The sequence below is a fragment of the Saimiri boliviensis genome, chromosome 12 (assembly GCF_048565385.1).
Source record: "Saimiri boliviensis isolate mSaiBol1 chromosome 12, mSaiBol1.pri, whole genome shotgun sequence".
In the NCBI taxonomy this organism is placed as follows: domain Eukaryota; kingdom Metazoa; phylum Chordata; class Mammalia; order Primates; family Cebidae; genus Saimiri; species Saimiri boliviensis.
Window position 1 is genome coordinate 32134726 of NC_133460.1, and position 21376 is coordinate 32156101.

General features: G+C 40.0%; 1 protein-coding gene across 7 annotated transcripts in view; it reads right to left on the reverse strand.

The window, feature by feature from the left end:
* MRTFB (myocardin related transcription factor B) overlaps positions 1-21376 on the reverse strand; it is a 335374-nt gene that overhangs the window by 149509 nt on the left and 164489 nt on the right. For 2 of the 7 annotated variants that reach the window (XM_074382209.1, XM_074382208.1), the window contains exon 3: positions 2333-2390. The exons of the other annotated variants lie outside the window; for them this stretch is intronic. The gene's annotated coding sequence lies outside the window, so the exon portion shown is untranslated. The remainder of the gene's footprint in view (positions 1-2332; positions 2391-21376) is intronic. 7 annotated transcript variants of the gene reach the window in all.

Here is a 21376-nt window from a genome sequence, read left to right on the forward strand (position 1 = left end):
ACATGTCTCTGTTTAAGTTTTGTCAAAACTTAGAACTCATGCCAAACATAGTGAATTTTATAATATATGAATTAAAAATAAATTTAAAACTATGATACTGTACAAGATTATGGAGGTACAGTTTTTTTTTTTTTTTTCCCTTTTTTTTTTTTTTTGAGATAGAGTTTCACTCTTGTTACCCAGGCTGGAGTGCAATGGCGCGATCTCGGCTCACCGCAACCTCCGCCTCCTGGGTTCAGGCAATTCTCCTGCCTCAGCCTCCTGAGTAGCTGGGATTACAGGCACGCGCCTCCATGCCCAGCTAATTTTTTGTATTTTTAGTAGAGACGGGGTTTCACCATGTTGACTGGGATGGTCTTGATCTCTTGACCTCCTGATCCACCCGCCTCGGCCTCCCAAAGTGCTGGGATTACAGGCTTGAGCCACGGCGCCCGGCCGGAGGTACGGTTTTTAATAGCAAATGACTAGAAATAACTCTAGCTATGATCAACGGGAGATGGGTTAAGTTGTTGTACATTCATACAACATAATACTATGCAGTTACAGGAAAGAATGAGTACGTTCTCTCCAGGTGATACTGATATAGAGAGATATCTAAGATTTGTTGCTAATGACAGGAAGGGGTTAACTTGGTCATGTCTGCCTGCTCTGCTTGCTGTTTGTCACTTTTTGTTGCTGTTGCTGTTGTTTTCCTTTTTCTATGAAGCTGAAGACTGCAAGTAGGGGAAGGCCTTACTGCTGAACACTGAAACTTCACTGGCTATGTTATAGGTAACATCACAGGTCATTTCAGTTGTTCTTCAGGAACTTGGGCCAGCTCTTCTCCAGTTCCAACTGGCTAAGACCAACAACCTTTCAACTGGGCCTATGTTAAGAGCCCAGGCAGTGACCTTTTGACATGAGTAGGAGGCAAAAACTCCACTCTCAGACCACACCATTTTTGGCACATATGTCCCATCAAATGGCATGAACCCCAACTACGCTTGCACAGAATGAACCTGTTACTTCATTTTTCCTCATGCCTTAAACCACCTCACTTCCTTAACCATAAATATCCCTAAGCCTTATTTTCAGGGAGGTGGTTTTGAGAGCTGTTCTCCCATCTCATTGCTCAGAAGCCTTGAGAATAAATCTTTCCTCTTTTGCAAAACCCATGTCACAGTGATTAACTTTTGCATGCAGACAGAATGGACCTGGACTTGGCCAGTAATACCAATGAATCAGAAAAGGGGAAACAGAGAATATAAATATATTGACTTTTGCTAAAATGACACCCTGGACAGAGATATAGCAAAGGAGTGGTTCTAGGCTGTGTGTGAGCATGAGTGAGAAGGTGCAATGGAATGGTCACTGGCCAAGCATAGAGTGGATTTTAGTAGTTATTTTTGAATGTATAAATGTGTTGCTTATGTTAAAAAAGAAAAATTAAAGCTGAAAATCATTTTTAATATTGCTCCATTTTGTAGTATCTTCACTTTATTTTGAATCATCTGAAATTTGTTTGCTTTTTGTATATTCATCTTAGTAACTGATTAAAATACTGAACTGAACTAGAGAAATCCTTGCATCAACTAATAAAAATCTAAATTACAAAAATCATGACTATTGGAGAGTTAGTTAACTCCCTAAGCCTCTTTGAAAAATGGATATAAATAATATATCCCAGCCTGGGATCGTGGCTCACACCTGTAATCCCAGCACTTTGGGAGGCCAAAGTGGGCGGGTCACTCAAGGTCAGGAGTTCGAGACCACCCTGGCCAACATGGTGAAACCCCACCACTACTAAAAATATAAAAATTAGCTGGGTGTGGTGGCAATCACCTATAATCCCAACTACTTGGGAGGCTGAGGCAGGAGAATCACTTGAACCTGGGATGTAGAGGTTGCAGTGAGCCAACATCGCACCATTGCACTCCAGCCTGGGCGAAAAGAGCGAGACTTTGTCTCAAAATAATAATGATGATGATAATAATAATAATAATAATAATAATAATAATGTATCCCTTGCAGGGTGCCAAGTAAGTGAGATAATTTATGTCAGGTGTCTGGAATTACACCTGGCTCTGATAAACCATTAAAAAATTGCTCACTGGCTTCATTTTTAGCTACAGTTATTTCCTGGATGAAGTATTCACTTAAGAAAGTGTTTAGCCCCTATTTCAGGAGAGACCTCATCAAATTACAACTGTGGTGGTTAAAGGTTCCTCTTCTGTTGTCAGACTGCTTGGGTTCAAATTCCAGCTGTGGAAATTTTCTAGCTGGTGGGCAAGTCACTTAAACTTTCAAAGCCACAGCATTTTTAGTTAAAGCTGGGGGCAACAAAGGTACTTACCTCACAGGATTGATGGGAGAAGTGAAGAGATAATAGATGTGAGGTGCACAGCAGAGCTCTGAATGAATCAATAAATGTCAATAATGTTAGCAATTAGTGTTATTATTCTGTCTACCACATTCCTGGTTTCCTGCATCTATTATGTGAAATAACATAAAAAGTATAACATTATTATTTAAAAAAAGAAATTTAACCTCCTTTCTAGCTTGTCTTGACTTTCTAATTAAACTTCAAACTTCCAAATTAAAAAAATTTATTTCTACCAACTGTTCTGACACACACAGAAAAATAGTCTGGTGAATAAATGATAATAGGGTTTTAAAGTTTTCCTAGCTCAGGCATAATACAGGTTAGCTCTAAAATTAACAGAAGTTGAAATTAATATTTATATTTTGCATTGTTTTCTCCAATATTTGGGATTTAACAGGCATTTGGATTTCTAGATATCTGGCAACGTAACATGGCTATCCATATAAACTAAGGTTTTTGTTGTTGTTGTTGTTTTACAAAATTTAAAAAAACTCCTCCGGCTTCTAGAGAGATCTGGTATTGTTTCTAAAGCTACTTCTTAAAACTAGATACCCAATTAAGAATTTCCTAAGGTTTTATTTTCTAAAGTTCAATCAGTAAAACAAATTTCTCCATGTACTTTTTATTCCTTAATACATTATCTCTTTAGCTTTTCCTTAGAGTAGCCAGAGAAGTTAGTAAGTTTAAGTTTAGTCCTTGAAAGTGATTATTCAGGGTTACAATTTCTGTGCTGGAAATGACTAAACTAATGAAGGAGAGGGCAGCTCAGGTTTCTGTCTTCCGCAAACTCTTTTTTCAAGCAGCATTATTTTAATTATTTCCTATAAATACATCGCTGTCCTTAAGAGGAATATTTTTCAGATAAAGATGAAAAATTGTTAACCATCAATAAAAATCACTTGGAAATGACCTTAGCATATTGTAAACCTCAGACAGACGTAAAGTGCAAAAACCCATTTGCCAAGTAAGAAAAGCAACTACTGCAAAGGATTTCATGAAACAAGTTATTCCAAGAAGGAAAAACATTTAGAAGGTCTTATCAGGTGAGTGGAAACAATATTTTTACATCATTTCTGGGAGATACTGTAAAAAACTACCAACTGGATAAAACTGAAGTGCTTGCTAGAGAAGAGTCTGCTCACCCCCACCCATCTCTACTGCTAGGCACAGCACCTCTGAGACTTCCCCTCCAAATGACATAACCATTCTGTTTGCCAGGCTAGACTGCCATTAAACCTTGGGCAGGAATTCAGACTTTCTCTGAAATCTAAGAAGCGACCTCAAGCCTACAGTATTTACCCCCAGGAATTTTGCCCATGAAATAGAAATGGCTTTGCTGGAGGGGCTGGCAGCAGTGTGCCTAGTGCTGCCACTGCTTATACCCTTGCCAAGGTGGCCTCAAGAAAGGCAGAGGCAGCTGGGGTCAGCTCACCTCTCTGAGAAAGACAACAGTGGGCATTCGTCCATGTTAATGTAACATTCCAGTCTCTTTTCTCTTTAGCACAATGGACAGCAAACAATCAGAACCATTATTACAGCACTGGTGAAAGACAGTATGCCAACCATAACGTGTAGGCTGCAGCCAAGGATTCTAGTGGGGTCTTTATTTGAAGTTCTAAGAGAATTGCAGTAGGTATCAAAGTCCAAAAGAAAAGGCAGACTTCAGTTTTGAACAACTCAACCCTATATACCAGCAAGGTACACAGAAAACACAAAGAAAAAAAATAACAGGAAATAGTGTAGTGGTTAAAAAATATATTAATAGGAAAAAAAAAACCTGAAAACAATCTACTGCCCATCAGGAGGGTTAATAAATTGGTACATCCATTCCACTGAAATTATGCTACAATTGAAAAAAATAAGACAGATCTACATGTACTAAAAGGGAAAAATGTCCATGATACATAATTAAATAGAAAAACTTAACTACTGAACAGAATGTACTATGTGTATATATATAACATTTACACAGAAAGAACAAGAGAAAGAATGGGGCAGGCAGGGAGAGCGGAGGCAGGCTGGCAGGCTGCACGCCAAAGACACAGAGAGAAGGTGAGAAAAAAAGGGACAGGGCAAGAGACAAAGAGGGAAGAAAGTCAGAAGGCTGTTAAGAGAGTGACAGAAAATTTACACACCCAACTAGCTATCTCTGACTATACCATACAATAGCTATTTGCTACATGCGTCTACTTAAACATAAATCAATTAAAATTAAAACAAAAAAATTCAGTTCTACAATTGCACCTGTCACATTTTAAAGGCTTGACAGTCACATATGGTTAACAGTTACAGTACTGATGGTACAGTATAAAACATTTCCATCATTGCAGAAAACTACTGGGGAGTGCTATGTATACCCTTTGGTATTACCTAAAATTTGTATAATAAGCATGTGCTACCTTTATAATTTACAAAGACAATAAAGACATTTCCAATTTGGGGGGAAAAAAAGCTTTCAGGGCTTTCCCCCCTCATTCTGCATCTCTTTTAATACTTCTTTTTCAAACACCACAGAAGGACCAGAGTTTTCATAAGGGCTTAACAACCTAGGTCAATATTCTCTAAGTTATTTAATTTTTACTAACTCAATCCTACTTTATAAGAGCTCAAATGTCACCAAAATAAGGAATACAACAACATACATTTGGAGCATTGTGACATCACTCTTGTTTTTTAAGATAGAAAAAGGGTCATGTTACTCATACTCATCAGAAGCAGGAGTGGTTGACAGAAATCCCTTAGAATTTAGACAAATATTTTAAATGGAAGCTTTTCTTTAAAAGCATAATGACACTTAAAAATACCATTCATTTTTTTCTGATTCAATTCAGTACAAACTAGAAAAGGGAAAAAATAAGCCTAAAGCTCAATGAAAAAACAACAACAACAAAAAACAAAAATAGCTACATTAACTGAAAAAGAAAATGGCAATGCTAAGAACTAGCTTTCAAATGAAGACTGTAACACTAAAGCACAGAACATTCATAATAACCAGTTTTAAAGACTTTCTAATGTAAGTGAAGTTTGAGGTGAAGTTTTAAGAGGATACCAGTTTAAAGAGAGTTCATCAAAAGACTTCAAGAAAAAATATATACCTATATATGAGTTTGTGGGGAATGCACAAATAACTTCTTAAGACCCTTAATCTCCTTTGAAAAAAAACCACACATTGCTGCTGAAAAATTATAGCCCAGGACCCACTGCTATATCCACGAGCACCTAATGACTCATGGTCCCACAGACAGACCTAACCTGTATCCTCAAAGTTCTCCTCAAAGCCCTTCACAAAATCAAGTCTACCTACTTTCCTAGCACAACCACCCACTATTCTATCCCCCACACACTAAGTTCTAATCATAATCATCCACTCAAGGTTCTTAACAGGGCCTTGCATAATGTATCAATATATAAAGCCACAGTGATTAAGATAGTGTAGAAGTGACACAAGCATATATTATTTTAAAAGAACGTATTATAAACCAATGAAGCAGCCCATGTATACTACACAACCTGAATAAAAGTTAAATTTTGAGAGACTGATCAAAAGGGAAAAACTATTAAATTTAGTTTAAACCTGCCTCCTTACACATTTTAAATTCAGCCTAAAGGTTTCTCCAACCACAAGAAACTATAACCTAACTAAATATATAAACGAATTATAACCTACTCTTGTGCCAATCACCGAGTTTCAGCCAATCAGAGGAAGTCAACTGTCAAACTATGTTCAAGTAAGACCAGCAATGAACTATAAACAATCTGACTGTTTCTGTACCTTGTTTTTCATTTTCTGTATGGCACTTTTCTTTTTCTGTCCATAAATCTTCAACCACATGACTACACTAAAGCTTCTCTAATTCTAGTCTAGTATGGGTGCTGCCCAACTCACAAATTGTTCTTCATTCAATTAAATTCTATTATACTTAATTTATCTTAAGGTTTTTCTTAACATCCAAAGCCTAGAGAGGCTGTCAAACATGCATGAGCCACATACCACAATGCTGGAGATAATCAAAACCTCTTACTGACAGAAGAGTGGATAAACTAGTGCAGTCCTAAAATACCATACAACAAAAATGAAAGAATCACTGCTACACAGATCTCCATGGAGAAATCTCACATTAAGTGCTACATGAAAAAAGCAAGCTGCAGAAATATACATACAGTATGATACCGTACTATGCAAAGTTCAAAATCTTCAAACCAAATACAGTTTATATATATATAAAATACAGTATTTATATATAATACATATATAAACAATATATATATAAATATAAATAATATAATATGTACTATCTATCTCAATAGTGTATACAGGCATGCACCACCATACCCGGCTAATTTTTGTATTTTTTGTAGAGACAAGGTGACAAGGTTTTGCCATGTTGCCCAGACTGGTCTCCAACTCCTGAGCTCAAGTGATCTGCCCACCTGCGTCTCCCCAAAGTGCTGGGATTACTGGCGTTAAGCCACCACGCCAGGCCTCCCCATCTTTCCCACATGGGAGAGACAAACACACACTTCAGGATGATGGTTCTTCTGTAGACAGAAGATGGGGAGGCTAGGCACAGTGGCATAATGCCTGTAATCCCAGCACTTTGGGAGGCCGAGGTGGGCAGACAGCTTGAGTTCAAGAGTTTGAGACCAGACTGGGCAACACAGCAAAACCCCATATCCATAAAAAAAAAAATACAAAAACTAGCCAGATGTGGTGGTGTGTGCCTGTAGTCCCAGCTACTCAGGAGACTGAGGTGGGAGGATCACTAGAGCCTGGGAGGTGGAGGTTGCAGTGAGTCGAGATTATGCCATTGCACTCCAGCCTGGGTGACAAAATGAGACCCTGTCTCAAAAAAAAAAAAAAAAAAAAAAAGATGATGATGGGGAAATGGCATCTGGGAGAGGCACACAGGGAGGATCAACTCCATGTGCAATGTTCTATTTCATATCACTTTTTCTTTTAATGTAAATCAAAAGTAGCAAAATGTTAAGATGTGACTAAACTGGGTGGAGGTTATATTATTCTCTACGTTTTCCGGTATTCAAGAAATATTTCAAAGTACGAAGTAACATATTTTTAAAGGAAAAGAAAAAGGGGGAAGAGGCTAAAATTTACCAAAATGGTTGTCTCTTTATATTAAACCTATGAATGGCTTTTGTTTCCTTTCAGTCTTCCTGATTTTCTAACTTTTTCTCCCCATAAAGTCATCCCAGGTACTTCTAGTCTGGATTATTCTCCATCTTATTCCTAGAACCAACCGTGCACTTTCTTGCCGTTTTGGTACAGAACTGAGCACTACAGTTGGCACCATCTCCTCCACTGGAATGCAAGTTCTTGGAGGGACTGCCACAAGCATTCTTATTTGTCTTAAAATTATGTTTTTAATGCCTACAATGTGCCAGTTATTGTCCCAGGAGCTGCAAAACATAAATGAACACAACAGACATTGTTCCTTCTTCCAATGAGCTTAGTCTCAAGGAACAGAAACATTTAAATAAAACACAGAAAAAACTATATAATTAAAACTGTGAAAAACGCTGTGAAGGAAAAGAATAGATGCTATGGGACCATATACTAGGAAGGCTTGATCAAGACTGGATAGGAGGAGTAGAAATGTGCCAGAAAAGGAAAGGTCTAAGGGTCTTCTGGACTGAGAGGCAAAACCAACCAGTGTCTTTCTCGCCGGGCAGGGAGCACCTCAAGGGCAAGGATTCCTTGTGATTCCTGTCTGTGCCTATCATTTGTATGGTGCTTTAACAAATGCTTCTTGGTTGATTCTAAGGTAGCCTCCAGCACATCAGGAGATTCTGTGGCCTATAACTCTAAGGCAGGAAATAATTTCTTGCGGGATGGCCCAAAGACAGAAGGAGTAGTTATTCAAAGAGAAGAACAGAGTCTGAGCCCCTTATGTATGGTATCCCAATCCTTTGAAAGTAATTTGCTATATATCCTCATATGCCATGTCCTGAGAGAGCTGGGCTAGACTCTCTCTTCATCTGTCTAGCCAACCCTTTCCTTGCCCAGTACCCTCCTCCCCACCTTAATAATTTAATTCAATATATTTAAGGGGACCTATGTGTCCCAAGGCAGGAATATGAAGATGTCATTAAGCATAGCCCCTTCCTCAAAGAGTCTTCCTTCTAGACCGGTAGATCTCAACGAGGGGTGACTGTGCCTCCCCACCCTCAAGGATGTTTGACAGAGTCTGGAGACATTTTTGGTTGTCACAATGGGAAACAGGGTTACTGGCATCTAGTTGGTAGAGACCAGGGATGCTGCTAAACATCCTACAATGGTGCTTACAATGACCATCCCTCCTCTGCCCCCAACCAACAAAGAATTACTCAGTTCAAAATGTCAACAGTGTCAAGGTGTAGAAATCTCGTATGCGTTATTCACAACCATGTCTAGAAGATGACTGCTAAAAAACAAGGCAAATGTCAGAGGCCAAGTGTGAGATGCACAGCAGGTCAAGTGTTAGGGCTTAGGAGGGTGTTAAACACCAGGTCGTGAAATAAGCATACAAAAAATGTTAATTGTGCTAAGGCTGAGAAGCTTGCTCTAGAGAATTAGTAACCAAATTATATCACAATGCAACAGGAGCATAGGACACTGCCCAAACACAAAGGTAGGATACTTAATCTAGAACCAGGAGTGGAAACCTTTCCCTGGAAGTGAAATCTAATCTAAGACCTGAAAAATAAATGAGTTAGAAAAGGGACTTGAGGATGGAGGCAGGATAAAGAAGCTATTTCAGACAGAAGGTACAGTCAGTAGGCAAACAGGACTATGGAACAGAAGAAATATGTTTACAAGAAAAAAAAATGAGGAGAGAAAGGCTGGAGAGGTAAAATGGGCCCAGATCACAATGAGTTTTGTATGATGGGTTAAGGAATGTGTGCTCTCCATCTGTACAGCAGTAAGAAGCCAATGAAAGGATTTGCACAGAGGAGCAATACAAACCAAACTTGTTTCAGGCTAATTACTCGAGAATGGATTGCTAAGGAACAAGAGGCAAGGAGATGGAGTGGGAGGAGGCTCCTGTGATCCACATGACAATCACAGCTTGTCCTAATGGTGGCCCGGAGCACAGAGGGGATAGGAAGCATTCAAGGGAGGCTCAGACGGTAGAATCATCAATCTAAACGTGCACCTATTACAGTTCTTTGCAAGTAACTCCAAAGACCCAAAAGTCTAAAATCCAGAAGTTTTTTTCGTAATTCATCTGTGGTCCAACCTGACCAGAATTATGTGTAGCAACAACAGAATCTGAGCAGATTTGAGGCTATTTATAGTGTATTTCCTATTTACTGTGACTATTTCAAGGAAGAAATATTAATGTCTGATTATGCGGTACTGCCCCAAACTTCACTGGATGGTACATGTCATCTTTTTAAAATTCAAAAAAAACCCTCTATTTAAAATGCAGCTGGGCTGCAGAGTTTAAGAGAAGGTGCTGAGGACCTGTACAAATTGCTGAATATAAACTTTTATCAAACCACATTTTTAAATGGGGCAAATTGGGTTACTGAATGATTACTTGTTCAAAATATTTATCTGTCACTATGCTTACTGACAGTATGAAACATCCAGATAACACACGATTAATTTTTTGGAACTCTGCCTTAAAACCCCAGAAATGTGATCATAGCAGACTTGAAGCAGTAGGATCTGGGGAAAGAACTAAAAAAATTATTTCACAAAAATCTACTTACTTAGTTGATTGAGAATTCCTCCTCCTGGCATTGCTGCTCAGAAGAAAGAGTAGGTACAATGCATAGCAAGAACCAGATCTTCCCCTCAGTATCACAATTCTAAGTAGTGTCTGTGTGGCGCTCAAAGGGACTTGAGGTCATACTCCCAATCCCTGTTAGCACAGGACTTTTCCCAGTAGAGGAGACCTGATCCTTTCTATACTTGTGTCAAGTGCTGCAAATACTTATATTAACTGGTGACAAGGGGGAAGGACCTAGGACTCCCCCTCATTCATTCATCCTTTCATTCAAAAAATACCTGTGAAGAGCTTTCTGTATGCCAGGCACTATTTACTGTAGGTGCTGATTAACAAGACAGACAAGGTAGCTAGATGACCCCTTAAAAATTACAGATTTGGACAGGAAGCATATAATTACAGCAAGGTGCAACAAATTATTATGGGAAAACACAGTAATGACAATACACAGCAGCAGGGACCCAATGCACTAGAAAGGAATCTACAAAGAAGTCCCTGAAAATGCAACATTTAAACTGACACCTACAGGATAGTTAGAAATTACTGGTCAAAAAAACCAAAAACCAAAAACCAAAACAAAAAAATACCTACAGAGAGAAGAAACTGAACTGAAGCAAACGAGAAAATAGGAGAAAATAATGGTTCAAAGTGAGGGTGGGAGGCAAAACTCAGTGACCCTCAGAGCTAGCACAAGCATGGTGGAATGCAGCCTCAAGTGCAGGCAGCAAAGGAGCTTTTAACCAGAAGAAGTCCTATGTGACACTGGACTACACTTTCTGATGTTCTGGAAGGTAGCTAGCACCCAAAAATAGAATAAATGTGGGAATTGAGATTGAAAATCCATACTTAAAAGTTTTTTGCTTATTTGGGCTAGAAGAAAATAATCCTTCCACGTATTAAAAGCTACCTAAAATATTCTTCAAATGGGTAAAATGAATAGTTCTATATTGAAACATTTAAAACATTTACAATGAATCCAAATAATAAAATTAGGTCATCAGCAAACATGCTGCCAACTTTGTAAAGCACTATGGTCTGGCAGGGTATTTTAAAATAATAAATTTACCAGAAGTATAACTGAGAAATTCAGATGTCAATTGGGAAGACATTGGCAACATTAAAGTTTCCAACCACAAATAAATCAGTATAAATCATACTCTATATTTTGAACCTATTACAGCTTGAAAAGCAAATACTAGTATTTGACCCTAAAGAGCCAAAGGAACTGGCAATCCATAGCAACTTTTTACTGACAGGCCCTTAGTATCCCATGTCAGAGTAACAGACTTTTAAAAACTAGCATTAATACACTAGTTCTACATACGTAATATTTTTTTATTCTAAAAAAATTCAAGAGACCTATGAAAACAAAAGAGTTTATTTTACATTTAACTAAATGTACCTGGAAATTTTAAGGAAAAAAACAAGCTTGATGTAGGGAGAGGGCAATACCTCACAACTGCTACTTTCTTTGTGGACATGCTTTTTTTAAACCAACCCTCTTTCTCCAATTTTTGTTAGAATCCTCTAGTGATCACCCAGCCTCTCCTAAATTCCTTAGTGACTGTGGGCCTGACTGATAGTTTTTCTCTCCATGTCATCCCCTGCCATCATGCTAGGAGCTGGAATTCCTTCTAATTATCCAATGTCCCAGTAACTTAACTTCCTCAACAACAGGAACTATCCCATTCTCTCCACTTCAACCTCCCACAATATCACATCCAACACCCACTCTAGATCCTGAATTCTGAAACGACCTACTGTGAATAAATCATTTCCTCCTTCTTTAGGTCTCCTGTATCTGTTCACTGATCCATTCAACTCATATTTATGAGTCCATTCAACTCATATTTATAAATGTCTGCCATTTGCCAATTTCTCTGCTAGGTGCAAAGAAAAAGCAATTTAAAAAATAAAGATGTGGGCCGGGCGCGGTGGCTCAAGCCTGTAATCCCAGCACTTTGGGAGGCCGAGGCGGGTGGATCACGAGGTCAAGAGATCGAGACCATCCTGGTCAACATGGTGAAACCCCGTCTCTACTAAAAATACAAAAAACTAGCTGGGCGTGGTGGCGCGTGCCTGTAATCCCAGCTACTTAGGAGGCTGAGGCAGGAGAACTGCCTGAGCCCAGGAGGCGGAGGCTGCAGTGAGCCGAGATCGCGCCATTGCACTCCAGCCTAGTTAACAAGAGCGAAACTCCGTCTCAAAAAAAATAAAAATAAAAATAAAAAAATAAAGATGTGGGCTGGGAGGCTGAGGCAGGTGGATCACCTGAGGTCAGGAGTTTGAGACCAGCTTGGCCAACCTGGTGAAACCCCATCTCTACTAAAAATGCAAAAATTAGCCAAGTGTGGTGGTGGGCACCTGTAATCCCAGCTACTTGGGAGGCTGAGGCAGGAGAATCGCTTGAACCTGGGAGGCGGAAGTTGCAGTGAGCTGAGATTGCACCGCTGCACTCCAGCCTGGGCAATAAGAGTGAAACTCTGTCTCTAAAAAAATTTAAAAATAAAAAAATAAAAATAAGGACATAATAACCTAGACAGAAATCTCTGCCCTTGTGCAATATATCAGTAAGTAAATAAGTAAAATATATACTGTCAAATTGTGATACGTGCTAAAGAGCAAACTAAGGCAGGAAAGGGGTTGTGAGTGTTTGGCAAGAGGAATGCCATTTCAGATAGCGTGGCCAGAGAAACCCTGACCCTTCTGTCCACGGAGACACTGGAACACAGACCAGAAGGAGGTGAGGGAGCGAGCTATAAAGATAATCTGGAGAATGAGTGTTGGATGGCAACAGAAAGTGCAAAGGGCCCCCAGGGCAAAAATATTCCTGGTGTGCTCCGCACACCAAGCAGGCTAGTGCCTGGAGCAGAAACAGCGAACAAAGCTAGGGGTCAGGTCACACAGGCCTGGAGAGATGGAAATGAAAACATCTGACTTCCACATGAAGAACAAACTATGGTGGAGTAAGAGTAAAAGCAGGGAAACCTGGCTCTCACCTGAAAAGACACTGCTTCCTTCGCAGAACTTTAAGTGGTGGTGATTTTTACCTCTCACAATCCTCCTACTTTACTAGGCTTGAAGGCGAGCCAGCTCATCACTGTGGTCTCCAAACCACTCTCCCTGCCTGCTCACTGGAGCCCTCAGCTTTGAATCTCCCACATATGAGCCCTGCCATCCATCCTTCCTCAGCCACTCACCTCATGATCATTCCCTAAACTAGGAACACTCCATGATCTCCCCAGTTGCATGCACCTACCTCTGGCCACTGCCTCCTAGCTATCTCTCAAATTCTGGATCCAACCCCATGGGGGTCTTCACATCACTAATTCTACCACCTTTTTTCCTTCCTACCTCCCTTGATATGGGCTCTTGCTCTTTCTGCTTCAGGGTCACTCACTTAAATCCCATTGTTTCTTTATACCTGTTCCTCAGAGCTTCAATGCTGATTAAATCCCACTCTGCCCCTACTCCATACTGCCGTTGAACAGTGAAGAACTGATGGGGTGGGAGGACAAAAATCAGTGAAGCAATGCCCTTGAGAGGTCAGAAGGGATGGTACCCAGTAAGAAGGAGTACCCTGGACAGGAGGTGAGAGCACCCAGCCACCATATGAAGGGACAGCTGAGCACAATCACACCCAGGTGGGTGGGTGGGTGTGAGGGTAGGGCAGTGGAGCTCACAGATGCTCTCTTCTCATTGCTTCTGTGTTTTCCGCATTTAGAAGCAAAGCCATCAAGTGAGGGTGAAAGGAGTAAACAGGCACCAGAGGACTGAGAAAAAGGGGGAACCGGGGAATGAACAATGAATGGACACAGCACCTCTCTGAGACTTCAGCACCTCCCTCTTCCAGGTTAGTTAGGCCCTCCCTCTCGTTTGTCTCTTCCTCTAGTTTGGAAGCTGGCAGCGAGTGGTAGAGGGGACACAGCCACTTCAGCAATACCAATACCCAACTCTCAGTTTCCCCATCTAGATCCTTGAAGCCAAGCACCACTGAGCAAACCCAGAAAATGGAAACGAGTCCACCAAATTCATGTTAAGTAACTTGAACTTGATTCTCAATGTTTCTCAGTAAGTACTCTATTCACCTCTAGTTAATGTTCACCTCCACGTCCACAGCAAGTGGGGATTTTCTATTTTCTTCTACCCTAGCACCACCCCTCATCATTGAGGAGATGAACTTGGGTTCTATCATATTAACAGCAAAGGTCACTTGATGTAAGCTTCTTAAAACTTCCTTTCTCTCTAACTCAAAATCTCTGACATCTACTTGTTTTTCCCTCCTGCCTCACAAGTGTTTTTTTCTTCTTTCTAGGGTTAACCCAGCTCTCCCTCTACCACCTGCACCTCCAATCTGCAGAACTTTATCTAGTTATCCTTTTGCTTTTTACCTCTCGAGTTCTTAAATTTATAGGCTAAGGTATTTAGATGAAAGAAACAAAGGAAGTTACAGAAGTAGGAAAAAACATGGAATGCTTATGTAAACAGCAAAAAAAAGGTATTGATACATGGCAGGGTGTGTTAGAAAGAGAAAACAAAGTTAGATGAATAGGGTGGGATCAGATTACAGAGGATCTTAAAAACCACGCAGCACGTTGATGATTGCTCAGCAAGAAAATGCTCATGATGGAAGTAGTGTTTAAGGGAGATGAGATTCAGAGCATGGGATGGGACGGGACAGGATGAAAAAGGAGGGATTCACACTGGGAACAGGGGCAAGTTTGGGGTCTTGAAGCAGAGACAGGATGGGTGGCAAGATGTAGTCATCCTGACAAATATAGCCAAAGCCTGGTCTCACGTGGAGCAGTGAGGAGGAGGAAGGGAAAAGACATTTCCTAGAGAAAAATGGACTGAACCTGGTGACTGACAGCATGCTGTGGATGGGTTTCAAGCCAAAATTCCAGGAGAGGTGGTGTTACTGCTGCAAAATGGAAGGCATGGCACTGTACTGGTAAAGAACTTAGAATCACAGCGCTTTGAAGCTAGAAGGGGCCAGGACCTCTGAGGTTATGGGACTCAGTTTATAAACTCCTAGTTTATAAACCAAAGCCATCTGGTTTTGGCCTCTGCACATGTCTGGTCCAGGAGGGTTAGCTCTCAGCCACTAGGGCTTCAGTGGTGGCTGGTCTGGCTCTAGCCCAGGACCTTACTGAAGATAAGCTTGCCTTGCTCTTTCATTGGGAGCCCAGCTCAGACTTTGAGACTTGTGCAGACACTGTTTCGATGTTTCTAGTAAGTCCATATTTCAAGGTAGTAACGTAAATAAGACCTAAGCTCTACTCAAAGGATCATTAAAGTGATTTTGAGATTAATGTGCAAACCATATTGACCCTTATGGTTTCCTTCTTCCTCTCCTATTCTGATTCAGGAACAGAATTTATGATGCAGTTTGGCTCATTTGTGATGAAATCTTCAGCCATGTGTATGGTTCCCTGGCAAACACTGGAATTTGTATTTGGTATTGGCGTGGTATTGCTATTGTCAGCTCACAGTACTCTACTGATAACAAGAAGTACTCTATAATTTTTAGCAGGGCCTCTAAATTTCCTTACAGGCAACATTCATTAATAAAACAGGAGTTTCTAGATAATTTCCTAGTGACTTTAGAACCTTGAAAGTTTACATAAACATAGCTTCAATGGTTCCTATAGTAACCAGAGACAATTACTTACACTACATAAAAATGGGTAACTTGGACACCTCATTTTCTCCATTAGCGTCAACAAGTACTTTAACAAGGTACCACTGACTGTGGCAAACTGTCCATATTAAGACAGCTATTCAGAGTGAACTGTACTGAACTATTTGAATGTATTAAGTACCAGTACCTGCGGTAATAAGAATTCAGCAATTAAAATGTACCCAATTCAGGTATCAAATCTGACCTTTTGGTTTATGTTTTCTTTTTACTTGATTTCCTCATATTATTCATTTTGAAATTGAAATTTTTTTTTTACCACACACTTCAAGCATCTCAAAAACTTAAACTGAGTGCATCTGTTTGCTTAGCGGCTTTGAGACATTCTCTTTTGTGACTAAGTGGCAGGTGCTGTTCCGTTTATTTTTATGTGCGTAAACTAAGCCCTTGAACTTAAGAGTGAGGAAAAGCACTCAGCTTAAACTGTAGAAAGGAAGGAACTACACAACAGCTTCCTTTGGAACAGCATGCTTTTTCAGCTTCCTGTATAAAAATAATACATATTTTTATAGAAATTGCTAAGAAACAATGAAGAAATTATATTTAAGCCTTTAGACAGGTAAGCCTTAAATCCTTTAAAGGGCAAACAATTTCTTCTAATAATTTTGATATTTAAATCAAGCCAAGAATAGAAAACACGATTAATAAAATAAAATAAAAATGGGTACAAAGTTTAAAATGGATTACACGATTTTCAAATTACTACAAAGGGGTGAACATTTGCTTCCAGTAAGTGACAGACATTAACACTTCTGGCCTCAAAAGTTCACAAATACCAAGCTAATGTATTTGGCAGGGGAGATGACAGGGGAAACGTTTTCTTTGTTGGTGAAGCTGCTGTCATCATGAAATTGTTTTGATTAAAACATACAAACACACACACACCAAGTTCACTATTAAATACAGCTTTTCAGACTCTAACTCTAATAATACTTATTTTCTATTCTCAGAAATAACTCAGTATTCTCTTTAAAAATAAAATGCATCCAGAGAAGAAACCTCCTGGGGTACAAGACTTAAATGTTACTCTCCAAACTTCCAGGAAGTGGCCAAGTTTCCTAGCAGTTAACTTACTTGACCATCTCTCACATACTGATTTTACCAGCTAACATTTACACAGCCAGAGAGATGATTATGTTCTCCACTGGCTCTAAATTCTCTCCCTGCATAATTCAGTATGTTACTACTATGCATTTAGAAATTTTCTATCAAGGGTTGTTAAATGAACTTAGGCTTATAATGAAACTCAACCTCACATCCTCAGAGTGTTCTTTCCTGAATGCTAAAAGTTCATCTTATTCAAATACTCAAGATTCACATGTGGTAGAGGACTCCACATACACTTGTTTTGTGTAGGAAAGAGCATTACAGACATGCAAAACTGTAAATAATTCCATTTCCTGAATGTTCTTTAACCCACCCCAATACTAAACCTTCACAGGATCTAGCATCGGGCCGAGGAGTTTTTTCAAATTCTGGACTCTCAGAAGCATGTGACCCTGGTCTAAAGACTGAAGCCAGGTAGAAATTATTAGTTCAATTTACTGTAAGCACCAACCATTGAAGAACCACAGTCCACTGCTGAGGCCTGGTGGATGCACTGCAATAAAGGGGTCCCTGGTGGAGAAGCAGTGGTAGGAAGAGAAAGCAGAGGTGGCCAACATCTGAAACAAAAGTTCAGGTCTTCCTGTCCTTACCTGGGATTAGACACTTGGAGAAGACGATAAAGTGGTGTTAGAATGAAGGTAGGCAGATCTTCCAGAAATCTCAACAACCCTTACTGTGCCCTCTTCCTTGGTGTACCTCACATGGCTATGCTGACCCTGTATCCTCCTCTCCAGCAACTGTACTCCATGTGAATTACATTTATCTGTTTATCTTTCCATCTGCCCCTAAGTCTAAAGTTCACTGAGGTGGAGGAGGTCATTCTTTCACCAATGCATCTCTCCCTAGTTTCTAGCACAGGAGCTGACACAAGGCAGTCATGCAGAACTGGTTCTTGAACTCTGTTGGAGAGTCCTAGAGACCAAAATGAAGTCTGTATTCCAGTACGTTCAACTCTCTTTCCTCAACTGTGCTAACCATTTATTCTGTGCCTAGTGTTGTTAAACGTTACATCTGGTCCAAAACTACTGTCTGGAAAAAATATGATAAACCCTTGTTTTAAAATGAAAATGACAGATCTGTGGCTACTATTCCTGGTGGTCCTGCAAAATGATGGAATTTCAATGACTTAGATGTAAATGGGAGAGAGATTCTGGCGTCAGCCCAAGAATCACGCCACAAGGGCAACTGTTTCTCTCTTATGGCCAAGAGGTCCACCACACAGAAAAGCCTTTTGCTTTTCTCTTTTTTTTTTTTTTGGTCTGAGACAGAGTTTTGCTCTGTCACCCAAGCTGGAGTGCAGTGGCACGGTCTTGGCTCACTGTAACCTCTACCTCCCAGGTTCAAGTGATTCTGCTGCCTCAGCCACACGAGTAGCTGGGATTACTGGCGTGTGCCACCATATCCAGCTAAGCTTTCCTCTATGAAATTTTTTTTCTGAGTTTTCAACTCTTTTGGTTTTAACCGCCATCTCTATGCTCTGTTCTCCCTCTGGTAACCTATGCCTAAACCTCCTGGAAACAGTAAATGGGCCACACAAGCAACAATACTACTGTGATACACTGAAAACCTATACAGCCATTTAGTATAGTTAAGCATAAAATTTTACTCTTATTTTCTGATTGTCCACTTTCATTCTTAACTAAGTTGGAAGCTGCCTAGAGAAAGGAGCAATGTGTAATTCCCCACACTGAGTTCGAGCCCAATGCTGAGCTCAAACTAGGTATTCAATAGGGTACTACAAACAAGATTTGTCATCCAGCAAGCATGGGAAATGTTTTAAAAACATGATACCCTTACTCTTACAAAAGCCTTCAAAATTACCAGAAGATAATACTGTTGCTGCCAAAAAGCAATTCATGTTTACTTAGAGCTTACTAAATGTCAAACTTTGAGCTCTGCCCTTTACAAAGAGTCTCCCATTTAATCCTCACAGCAACCCCATGAGGTTTGGAGAAGCTAAATAACTCACTCACATAGTTACACAGTCAAGAGGTGCTGCTGATAGGCTGATTCCAGAGTCCTACGCTCCATCAGCCCATGAATTAAAAAATCAAGATACCCCAAATACGTCCTAATAGTATGGGTAAGAAGAAATATAGTGATTTGAAAGAACTGATGTAAAATAATTCCTCATCTCTCAGCCCTTACCTATGCAATTTCCCTTGTGGGAACACCATCTTCGTCCCACCTCTCTGCTGGCAAATTGCTATACATCCTTAAAGTCATCACAAGCATTCCCCAACTCCCCTCAGCAGCACTCCCATCACACCTGACACTCATTGCCATTCTGTCTACCTCCTGCTCTAGTCCATGGGTCTGTTTATTATTTACCTGGGAGAATCTGAGCTCCATGGGGTTGAGAAGCTTGCCTTTTCACCCCTGTTCCCAGGTTTTTAGCACAGTACCTACCACCCGCACAAGTGTACAGTAAATATTTGTCTTGAATCATTGTTGTGGTAGCATTAAGAGACTTAATTTGCAACATCTATCTTTCACAGGAGATCTGTATCACAATCTACATCATAACTTTCAACAATTCAAATTTGTTTCCATAGCAACTAGGCAAAGTGCTCCTTATAATACTAGGAAAGGCAGGCTCTACCTTAAGGTTCAATCCACTGAAATACTTCACAGTCATTTGCTTTTGCTCTTAGTGTGAAGAGACAGAATGACAGCCATTTAATTTTATCTTTTTAAGAACACCTTAACTTCAATAATAACACTAAAGCTTATTTTTTTACATGTACTAGAGTTTCCATTAACAAAAGGATAGCATCTTATTACTTCACAAATCTAAAATACCCATAAAAGTCCAGGTGCTGTGGCTCACACCCATAATTCCAGCACTTTGGGAGGCTGAGGTGAGAAGATCACTTAAAGCCAGGGGTTTGAGACCAGCCTGGGCAACATAGCGAGACACCATCTTTACAAAAAATTTTAAAAATTAGCTGGGTACAGAAGCACATGCCTATAGTCCCAGCTACTCGGGAGGCTGAGGCAAGAGGATTACTTGAGCACAGGAGTTAAGGTTGCAGTGAGCCATGGTTATACCACCACATTAAAGCCTGGGCAACAGAGCAAGACCCTACCTTAAAAAAAAATTCATAAGAGAATAACATCTAATCAGGACACAGCTATATAAAATGGAACATTCTATTTTTTAAAGTAAACATCATTCTTTTCTGACAGATGGCCTTTTATAAAAGATGTCAACAATTTAAGAAGGAGACAAAGGAGAAACTTCTCTGGTCTAGTTTAAAATACAGTATAGGTTCGATCCAAGATGGCAGATTAGGAGCAGCTCAGGATTGCAGCTCCCAGTGAAAGTGCAGAGGGTGATCCCCAGGCAAGCAGGGCCTGAAGTGGACCTCAGCAGTCCTACGGCAGAGGGGCCAGACTGTTAGAAGGAAAACTAAGAAACAGAAGGAAATAACTTCATCATCAACAAACTGGACATTCACTCAGAGACCAATCTGAAAGTCAACAACTACAAAGACAACAGGTGGATAAATGAACAAAGATGGGAAGAAACCAGCAGAAAAAGGATGAAAACACCCGAAACCAGAACGCATGTCCTCTACAAGGGATCATAACTCCTCACCAGCAAGGGAGCAAGGCTGGATAGAGAATGAGTGTGATGAATTTACAGAATCAGGCCTCAAAACATGGGTTTTGAAGAAACTTCTGTGAGCTAAAAGAACATGTTCTAACCCAATGCAAAGATACTAAGAACCTTGAAAAAAGATTTGATGAAATGCTAACGAGAATAGACAACTTAGAGAGGAATATAAGTGAATTGATGGAGCTGAAAAACACAACACAAGAACTTTCCGAGGCATGCACAAGTTTCAACAGCCGAATTGACCATGCAGAATAAAGGATATTAGAGTTCGAAGATCAACTCAATGAAATAAAACGAGAAGGCAAGATTACAGAAAAAAGGGTAAAAAGGAATGAACAAAGTCTCCAAGAAATATGGGACTATGTGAAAAGACCTAATCTATGTTTGATAGGCGTACCTGAATGTGACGGAGAGAATGAATCCAAGCTGGAAAACACTCTTCTGGGTATCATCCAGGAAAACTTCCCCAACCTAGCAAGGCAGGCCAATATTCAAGTTCAGGAAATACAGAGAACCCCACAAAGATACTCCTCAAGAAGAGAAACCCCAAGGCACATAATCATCAGATTCACCAAGGTTGAAATGAAGGAGAAAATGCTAAGGGCAGACACAGAGAAAGGTCGGGTTACCCACAAAGGGAAGCCCATCAGACTCACAGCAGATCTCTCAGCAGAAACCCTACAAGCCAGAAGAGAGTGGGGGCCAATACCCAACATCCTTAAAGAAAAGAACTTTCAACCCAGAATTTCATACCCAGCCAAACTAAGCTTCATAAGTGAAGGAAAAATAAAATATTTTGCGAACAAGCAAGTACTCAGAGATTTCATCACCAACAGATCTGCTTTAAAAGAGCTCCT